Below are 10,302 nucleotides of genomic sequence, written 5' to 3'. Positions count from 1 at the left end.
CGCAGCCACACTGTCGGAATACTCCTACACGCACACACACGTGCGTCACTCTGTGGCGTCTGAACTTTTGCTTGTTCCTCATTCCACAGTTTTGAGATTTTATTTATTTATTTATGATGCCTTAGTCCCCATCCCCATCCAGCAAGTATTTTTTTATACTTCTACAAAACTGGGGGGTTCTCCCCAGCATGCTTATACCTTCCTCTTGTTTCTAAGTGGACCTATTTTTGCTGCAGTCCTGTTAACTCACCAGCTTAGTTCACTATTAGATGGTGTCTAAACAGATGGCAATAGTCCATTCTTACACCATTTCAATCTGGAAGCGCTTAAATTATTAGTGGTTAAATTATGGTTATTTTTCTCTGCCCTTACTCAGAGGAAGGGGGTAGCAACTATCCTACAATTCCCTTCCCCTTATTTTAAGAAAAAATTGATGTCACCCAATGTTTTTTGTCCCAGGAAAAAGAAGCAGTTTGTCTGAACATCATATTGTTTATTTCCATCAAGGAACTTGGATCTACTACTGTCGATCATCTTTCTAATGTAAATGCTGCTGATCAGGTATGAAACCTACAGTGGTAAAGGCACTCTTCTATTATTTGCAGTTGTAAAGCACCAAGTGTGTATGTGTGTGTGTGGGGGGAAACTTTTGCAGGAGGCCTCCACCTCTGGAGAAACCTTCCCCTCCTCTCAGTGGATTCAAAAAATGGAAATGGACTGCCTTCAAGTTGATTCCGACTTATGGTGACCCTATGAATAGGGTTTTCATGGTAAGTGGTATTCAGAGGTGGTTTACCATTGCCTCCCTCTGAGGCTGAGAGGCAGTGACTGGCCCAAGGTCACCCACTAAGCTTCATGGCTGTGTGGGGATTTGAACCCTGGTCTCCCAGATTGTAGTCCAACACTCTTACCACTACACAACACTGGCTCAGTGGATTACCTCTTGTGAAATGCCCACATAGAGAGAGAGAAAATATACTGCTGTGAAACTTGTAAGTAATATGGTAAAGGAAGACTGCATTTGAAAACTGCTTTTATCTGCAGTATTAGGAATTGTGGCTGTAATTTACCAAAAACTAGCCACTATGAATTCCTAAATAGTATTCAATGCTAGTTTTACTAAGAGTAGACCCACTGAAGTTAATAGACACAAGTAACATAGGTTTATTAATTTTAATGGGTCTTCTCTGAGTAGGACTTGGCTGAATACAACCACCTGAGTCCCAAACTCAGATTTGGATTTTAGCTTTCTGTGTCCAGTTTCAGCACACTAACTCTGAGAAGATGATTTACCCACTTACGTGCTGGGAAGACAAAAGTAGTTATTCCAAATCACAACACTGCCTCTTAAATGCTAATTTCCCCAGAGTGCCTGCTACAATGGCATTATCCCCAAATATAACTAAGGTTGCAATCCTAAGCACATTTACTAGACAGTAAACCTTGTTGAATTCAGTGGTCCTTACTTCTGAGTAAACATGCATATGGTTGCATTGCATTTCTGATTTTATGCAGATGTGCAACTCATGAGATACAAAATACATAACAAGTGGGTTCAGCAACAAAATGTTGCAGTGTGGAGTGCTCCTGTTCAGGGTTCCATCTAGTCATTTTTCATTCCATCCACCCCCAACAGATACTGAGCATGCTTAGTTCTGCTTGGGCTGTTACAGATTTTTTTTTTTTGCCTTCTTCCCCCCCCCCCCCCCCCCCGTTTCTACTTCTGCAAGCTTTGGGTTTCCTCTCGCATGCTGATACTTCCCCTTGTTTCTCAGTTGCCTCAGTTTGGCTACGTTGCCACGATAACTCTGCATCTGAGTTAGCTATTAGAACATATAAGTGGGACCTGCAACAAAATGTTTATTTAACAACATTTATATACCACTTGATCAGTGGTGGCTGGTGCCCACTGGGACTGATGGGGCAGAAGGCAGAGACCAACAGTAGGTAGAGCCAATGTCAATGTCAGGTGGAGCCAAAGCCAATGAGAGGCAGCACAATCTCCTGATTGGCTGTAAGTAAGAAGACAGACTGAGGTTGGTGAGGCAGAGCCCCATTTGCACTTATGGACCAGCCTCTGCTGTGCTTGATTGTAGAAAACTTTTTAAGTGATGTACAAAATGTTGTGGTCAGGGATGCTCCTGTTCAAGATTTGAGATAACCAGATGTGTCCTTTTCCAGGGTACTCTAATCCATTTCTCCTCTCTCCCCCCTCCAACAGTCAGTTAGCGTTCTATGCCCACTGAACATTCTCAGTCCTCATTCAACTGTTGTGGGCGTTTCCCCCCATTAGGAATCTTTTTCTAAATATTTTTGGTACTTCTACAAACCTTGGGCTTCCAAACCTACAGATACCTCCATCTTGTGTGTGAATGGAACTGTTTTGGCTTCATAAGGATAAGGATCTGGAAAATGAAAATATAGGACGATAATAGGACCCCTTTCAGCAGTTATTGTGGCTACTGGTGACCATCAGTAAAGTGCTAATGAGAAAAGACTGTTACGGTTTGAGAATATGGCAGTTACTTGATGGATTACATTAATCATTCTAAAAATTGAGTAACTGATCTTGGATTGAATCTTATGGCACAAGAATCAACTGGGTTCAATCACTGACATCTTCAGGTAGGGCTGGGAGGTCCTGTCTGAAATCTTGGAGAGCTGCTACCAGACAGTGTAGTCAATAATGAGTGAGGTAGATGGACCAATAATTCTACTAACTATAAGGTAACTTCCTATATTTGTATGTTCTTTATTCCATTGCTTAACTTGCTATTAATCCTGAGAATCTTAACATTTCCAAACTGTGTCAAGTGAGTATAGTTCACATCCTATCTAATATGCATACTGTTATAAGATTGGGGGATTTGTTTGGATGCCATATGTGGGTCCCCTCCAAGCCTGAGGTTTTATATCTGTAAAATGGGATTCCATAGTGAAAGGCTGAAGTGGTCAGACTAGTTTCTTTAAGTTTAATGGCCCTAGATAAGTCTCTTAAGCATCGTTTTACATGACTAAAGAGTTAGCCAACTACAAGTATGTTGTCATAATAATTACTAGCTCAAGATGCTTCCAGGTCTTCCTTTATCACCTGGCTGGAGGCCAGGTCATCCTAGGGGTAGGAAAACAATAGATCAGGGGCTGTTCTGATCTAATCTTGTCTGGATCTGGAGAGGCACAGAGGCTTGACTTGCTCTCTGTGCTGAAACCCAATCTATGACTTTGGCAACTCCTCTGCAAACCTAATGGAAGAGCAAATATCTGTTGGAGTGTTAATGTGTTAAACCCTTCTGTCTTATGCACAGTCTGTGTATATATATATATATATAAATAAAATTTCTTACAAAGATGCCACAGTCTCCAGTTATTTTTCCAAGGAAACCAAACTGGAAATCTCTCACCTCTTCAGGATTGGGGCATGCATAACAATACATTTTAAGTTATTTATAATAATAATATAATAATAAATTTAATTTCTTCATCGCCTATCTGGCCAATGGCCACTCTAGGCGACTTACAAAATTGTTAAAATACAATTGATAAAATACAGTAATACAACATAAAAAAACAACACATCTGCAGCAACAATATTAAAACTGGGCAGGAGGCATTTCAGTTATAACAATTAACCCTCCCCGGATACCCCGAAGGCCTGCTGAAAGAGCCAGGTCTTTAAGGCTTTCCGAAACACATTTAGGGAAGAGGCGTGCCAGAGATCTTGTGGGAGGGAGTTCCAAAGAGTGGGGGCCACCACTGAGAACGCCCTCTCTCTTGTACCCGCCAATCTGGCTGTTTTTGTTGGCGGGATTGAGAGAAGGCCCTGTGTGGCCGATCTTGTCGGGCGGCATAATTGGTGGCGTTGAAGGCGCTCCGTAAGATAAACTGGGCCGGAACCGTGTAGGGATTTAAAGGTCAATACCAACACCTTGAATTGGGCTCGGAAAACAACTGGTAGCCAGTGTAGGTCGAACAACACTGGTGTGATGTGATCTCAGCGGCGACTATTCGTAAGTAGTCGAACCGCCGCATTTTGTATCAGTTGTAATTTCCGGACCGTTTTCAAGGGTAACCCCACGTAGAGCGCATTACAGTAGCCCAAACGAGAGGTGACCAGGGCGTGTACCACCAGTGGGAGCTGGTGAACAGGAAGGTAAGGTTGCAGCCTTCGTATGAGGTGTAGTTGGTACCAGGCTGCCCGGCTCACTGCTGAAATCTGAGCCTCCATGGACAGCCTGGAATCAAGCACAACCCCAAGGCTGCGGACCTGGTCCTTTAGGGGTAAACTCACCCCGTTGAACTTCAGGTCAATGTCGCCCAACCTTCTCTTGTCCCCCACAAGTAGTACCTCGGTCTTATCAGGGTTCAACTTCAGCTTTTACGAATTAATAGTTTAAGATAAATGTATTTTAAAAATAAAATACTTTAATATATATATATATTTCAGTCTTATAGCCCAATCTTGTGCAGGTCTACTCAGAAGTCCTACTATGTTTAATTAGGCTTACAAAGCAATCCTATGCATATCTACTCAAAAGTAACTTACTGCTTTCAGTTGGACTTCCTCCTCAGTAAGTATGCACAGGATTGTAGCCTTGCCTTTGACCAATTCACATTATGTGAAGCCCATGTTGCAAACTATCAATTCTATATCTCTGCACTGACCTCTGTTAACATAGAACAGAGAGACCTATCTGAAAATTCTCATCCCAAAGTTACAAGGCATGTATTTCCCCTCCACACCTGGCTTTCATACACATAAACAATACAAACACTATTAAAACCAATGTGTACTCTTAAGTTATAATTAGAACATTCAAATCATAAGTACTATTGCACTATTCATTTCATCTCAAAATTGCTCCATGTCTCAAAAGCTTTTCCTGTTGGTCCAAAGCAGCCAACTGAGACCCAAGGCTTGCAAGACTATCAATTATGTAATTGCAGCTGGGCAAATGCGCATCCAGGGCCTGCTTAAAGACTCCTGATGTTACAGGGCTAGGCAGCTTACTTATTTACATGACATAATTCACTTAAAGTGTCTCTTAAAGTGTTTTTGAGGCTCTCTCTCCTGCTATGCTTATTTGATGGCCATGCAGAAATGAGAACCAAATCTTTTTTAACATTAGGAATAGTATCCATACAAGAATATTTTGAACCCTTATCTTTTACATTTTTGTGGACTTGAAACATTTCTCCCCTCCCACAATTAAAGATACCTGAAGTTTCACCGGTAGCATGTATATCAATATCACAGGTGTCCTGGAGGCGCATCTTCCTTTCTATTACCCGTTTCCAGAGTCTACGCTGGCAGTGGGGAACTTTAACCACCACAAAGCCTGCATTCCCTCCTTTGGGACCTTGTAGGGGGCTGCATGCTAGTCATGGCCAGGGCTGGAGGCAAACGTGGGTGGGTCAATGGATGTGATACTATATTGTAGGGTATGTTCCAGCATGCAAGAGGTTTCTCCACTCACCCATCCTGGGCAGCAAGAGGTATTATCACAGTTTTAAGGACACATTCCAGTCAGAAGAAAGCACTCAATGAAGATGTGGAGCTAGTGAGGAGTGTGGTCTGGGGAGGATGAATGGCCTGGGGAGAGTTATGGGGGCCTGATAAAGAGGTCTGGACAGGAATGTAGTCACCTGGAGTCTTGGGGGGCTGTCTTAGACCCTTTAACTTTTTTGGGACTAGGGTCCCTATATTTCCAGCATCCTGCAAGCCAGTCAGCATGAAAGGAGAGTGTGTTAGCCATTGAGAAGAGTCTTCTAACATGCTTCCTTGTACTTTCTTGCAGATTGGAGCCAATGAGAGAGAAAGGTGAGTCAGCCACTGAGAAAACTATTCTCAGTAGCTAACACTCTCTTCATCCAAGCTTATTGGCTCCTAGGGATGTATGTTGTTGTGGGAGAAGGCTTTAACAAGGATATCTGTGACGTCCTTCCCTGGTTCTCCCTGTCAGGTTTCCACCTGCTTGTGGCTACTGCCTTTCACTAGGCACCACCAGGGACACCACCAGTCAGAACCGTCCTTTATATGGTTTCTCACTCCGCTCTAGCACAGATCTCACTAGATCCCACTGGTAGGCAGCACCACTAGTCACTTTCTGTAACCGATACTCCCAGAGACCTTGCCTCAGTCTCTCTATAGCTTGTTACTTTGTGACTGTGTGCCTATGCTGTTCCCAACCCCCTTGTATCTTTATATATAAAGCATACAACTCTGGGTTGCTCTGGATACTTGACTTGTTACAATATCTCCCTTCACTGCTGCCACCATTAGATACAGTTTCTGTTCAGCCTTGGTAATTGCCTTGCCCTCCCTTCTGCTCTGTATATTCCCCCAGCCAAGGATCAGGCCTTTGGTAAACCAAATAAGTATTTATTTACTAACAACAGAAAATAACAAGATTACTTTAGGAATGTTTCACAAGCGTATGGTTTCATATATGGTCACTCTTTATGTTTCTGTTCATATATATACTCTTTAAATATCAGCCAAATACAATCCAAACTTCCCACAGAACTCTGCCAACCAACCCTCACCAAACGACCTCACTCCAACCAACTCAACAACTTCTCTTCCTTAACTGACTCAACCCCCCTCATCACTCACAAACCTCCATTTATACCTTCAGCCAGCCAGCCACTCAGCCAATCATTCAGCATTCTACAGCTCATGTACTCCCCCTCCTCTTTCACTCCACTTACCATATGCCTTCTATATAACCACCACTTACCATATTTGCAATGTAAGCAGGAACATCACAATCTCATTTTCAACCCGGAGCAAAAAAATGATGTGTCTATGACTAACATGAATAGACCCCACACTTCTGAATGTGCCACTATACTACTGCATCTGGAGTGCCACATTTGCCCCTGAGACCTGAGATTCTCCACCCCAGTGTTTGCCCTCCCCCACCCACACTAATCTCCCTCTAGCACTATAATTAAAGTTGTGAATGAGCTACAATTTATTTGAAGGAATGGGAAGTACTTTTTGCTACCATGGCAGTAGCCCTCATCTAAGCACTAATAATCTGGTATAATAATATACATGTATGCGCAATCTGATCTAGTCACTTTTACTAGGAAAATAATATTCTTGAGTGATGGGACTAGGAATAAGTAGTAGCATTGTACTTTGTTCCTTTTTAGAGGGCTATATGACTTTTATTTTGAATACGCTTCAGTCCTTTCACATATTAAAATTGTTTCATTTTAAACAGCTCTTAAATGTTAGGTCTAAAATAACTCCAGACAGTATGGTGGGGAAGGGAAAGGTCAGAGTGTCTATTTGTCATAAGCGCTATAGGTGGTATTTAACTAATACATATTCAGTGTACACCCACTGAATTCAATAGACTTGTTAGTCAGGACTAACTTAAGCACATTGTCAGATACCACCCTATGTAATAAGCTTCCATAATGCGTCCCACAAAATATACACACATCCATTGCAGCAATACTGATCCTATATTGGGCAACTAAGATGGAGAAGTTCCATACTTTCTGCAAAAACAAGACCAGGAGCAGACTGCGGTACAGATCATGAACTGGTCGTATCGAAAATCAGTAAAGCTAAAGAAGAGCAACAAAGCAATCATAATGCCAAAATACAATTTAAATAACATCCCAGAAAAATATAAAGATCAAATAAGGAACAGGTTTGAGGCTTTAAACTTAATTGACAGAGAACCAGAAAAACTGTGGACTGAAGTCAGAGACATGATCAGGGAAGAATGCAAAAGACAATACCTCTAGTTAAAAAGAGAGAAAGACCTCAATGGATGACTGAAGAAGCTCTTAAAATTGTTAAAGAGAGAAGGAAAGCAATAGCAAAAGGAGATAGAAACACGGTCAGAACCCTAAGTGTAACAATACAGTGACTAGTACGTAGAGACAAAGAAAACTGTTACAATAGTTATTGCATAGAAATAGAAGAGGACAACTAAAAGGGAAGAACAAGAGCCCTATTCCAAAAGATTAGAGAAATTAAAGGGAAATTTAAACCACGAGTAGGGATGTTGAATAATCAACAGGGGAACACACTGACTGACCAGGATGAAATAAAAAGAAGATGGAAGCTATACACTGAAGAACTCTATAAAAGAGATGACAGGATGACAGATTCATTCATGGAGGAACCATATGATGAAGAACCAGAAATTTTAGAATGTGAGGTAAAATACTTAAAATACTTGGAAGAAACAAATCACCAGGAAGAGATGGCATACCAATAGAGTTGCTACAAGCTACTGAGACTGGATCTGTCCACATTTGGAAAAATATTTGTCAAAAAATATGGAAAACTAAACAATGGCCCACAGACTGGAAGAGTTCCATATATATCCCAATTCCAAATAAAGGAGATTCCAGGGAATATCAAACTATTGCCTTAATATCCCATGCAAGTAAAGTAATGCTCAAGATTCTACAACAAAGGCTCTTACCATATATGGAGTGAGAAATGCCGGATGTCCAAGCTGGATTTAGAAAGGGAAGAGGTACCAGAGATCATATTGCAAACATACGTTGGATAATGGAACAAACCAAGGAATTTCTGAAGAAAATCACCCTGTGCTTTATAGATTACAGCAAAGCCTTTGACTATATAGATCATGAAAAACTATGGAATGTGTTAAAAGAAATGGGGGTGCCACAGCATCTGATTGTCCTGATGCGCAACCTATACTCTGCACAAGAGGCTACTGTAAGGACAGAATATGGAGAAACCGATTGGTTCCTCATCGGAAAGGATGTGAGACAGGGGTGTATTTTATCACCCTATTTGTTTAATCTGTACGCAGAACATATCATAAGGAAAGCGGGATTGGACCAAGAGGAAGGAGGTGTGAAAATTGGAGGGAGAAATATCAATAATTTAAGATATGCAGACGATACCATACTCTTAGCAGAAACCAGTAATGATTTGAAAAGAATGCTGATGAAAGTTAAAGAGGAAAGCACAAAAACAGGACTACAGCTGAACGTCAAAAATATTAAAGTAATGATGATAGAAGATTTATGTAACTTTAAAGTTGACAATGAGGACATTGAACTTGTCAAGGATTATCAATACCTCGGCACAGTCATTAACCAAAACGGAGACAATAGTCAAGAAATCAGAAGAAGGCTAGGACTGTGGAGGGCAGCTATGAGAGAACTAGAAAAGGTCCTCAAATGCAAAGATATATCACTGAACACCAAAGTCAGGATCATTCAGACCATTGTATTCCCAATTTCTATGTTTGGATGTGAAAGCTGGACAGTGAAAAAAGCAGAGAAGAGAAAAATCAACTTGTTTGAAATGTGGTGTTGCAGGAGAGCTTTGCGCATACCATGGACTGTGAAAAAGATGAATAATTGGGTGTTAGAACAAATTAAACCAGAACTGTCACTAGAAGCTAAAATGATGAAACTGAGATTATCATACTTTGGACACATCATGAGAAGACACGATTCACTAGAAAAGAGAATAATGCTGGGGAAAACAGAAGGGAGTAGAAAAAGAGGAAGGCCAAACAAGAGATGGATTAATTCCATAAAGGAAGCCACAGACCTGGATTTACAAGATCTGAACAGGGTGGTTCATGACAGATGCTGTTGAAGGTCACTGATTCATAGGGTCACCATAAGTCGTAATCGACTTGAAGGCATGTAACAACAACAACTTAAGCAAAACAATTTGAAGTGTTAATTGTTAACTGCACACTTAATTTGACTAGAGAGAGATCATGGCAGGACACAAAAAAGAAAGTGTATTGTGAGCAGTTATAGCTTTACCATACCAGTTAGAACTCTCAGCAAAGCTAATATCTGTATGCAGCTTGATATAATTTCATGTTGCTCTAGCTGTCCTAAGTTCCTGGACTGCAGGGCCCATGAGAGGGGGATGCAGGGGATACATCTTACCTGGGCCCGGGGTCAAAAAGAGGGCCCGGGAGCCAAAGGAGGGGAGCTCCCTTTTCCTCCCTTTGTTATGTCATTTCCTGCTGGCTCCCATTCTTCAAGCCTGCTACAAATGGTCCTTTTTTTCCTTTCCCCCCTAATTTGTGCAAAAAAGCATACCATTGTTCAAACAAATATTTGTATTTCTGTTGGATTCTGAAAATAAAAATAATCAAACTTGAGGATTTTTTTCATTTTTTATGAAACTTACTCTGGAAGAAACTGAGCATGCTCGGTGGCCAAGGTAACAAGAGGAAGAGATACTTTGACCTTAAGAGGGCGTGGTCATTAAGAAGCTAGATTAACCCTTCCCCTTTAGTATGAAAGGAAAAATGTGGTTTGAGGGCTCAT

The 10,302-nt window shown here is 41.2% G+C and overlaps 1 long non-coding RNA gene across 3 annotated transcripts in view; it reads left to right on the top strand.

Annotated features, from left to right (window-relative positions):
• LOC133370945 (uncharacterized) overlaps positions 1-10,302 on the top strand; it is a 45,343-nt gene that overhangs the window by 8,043 nt on the left and 26,998 nt on the right. For all 3 annotated transcript variants that reach the window (XR_009759222.1, XR_009759221.1, XR_009759220.1), the window contains exon 3: positions 460-561. This is a non-coding gene — a long non-coding RNA (uncharacterized LOC133370945). The remainder of the gene's footprint in view (positions 1-459; positions 562-10,302) is intronic.

Source organism: Rhineura floridana, chromosome 1, assembly GCF_030035675.1.
Source record: "Rhineura floridana isolate rRhiFlo1 chromosome 1, rRhiFlo1.hap2, whole genome shotgun sequence".
Taxonomy (NCBI): domain Eukaryota; kingdom Metazoa; phylum Chordata; class Lepidosauria; order Squamata; family Rhineuridae; genus Rhineura; species Rhineura floridana.
The sequence above is the reverse complement of the archived record's forward strand: the minus strand, read 5'-3'. Positions and strand labels throughout refer to the sequence as shown.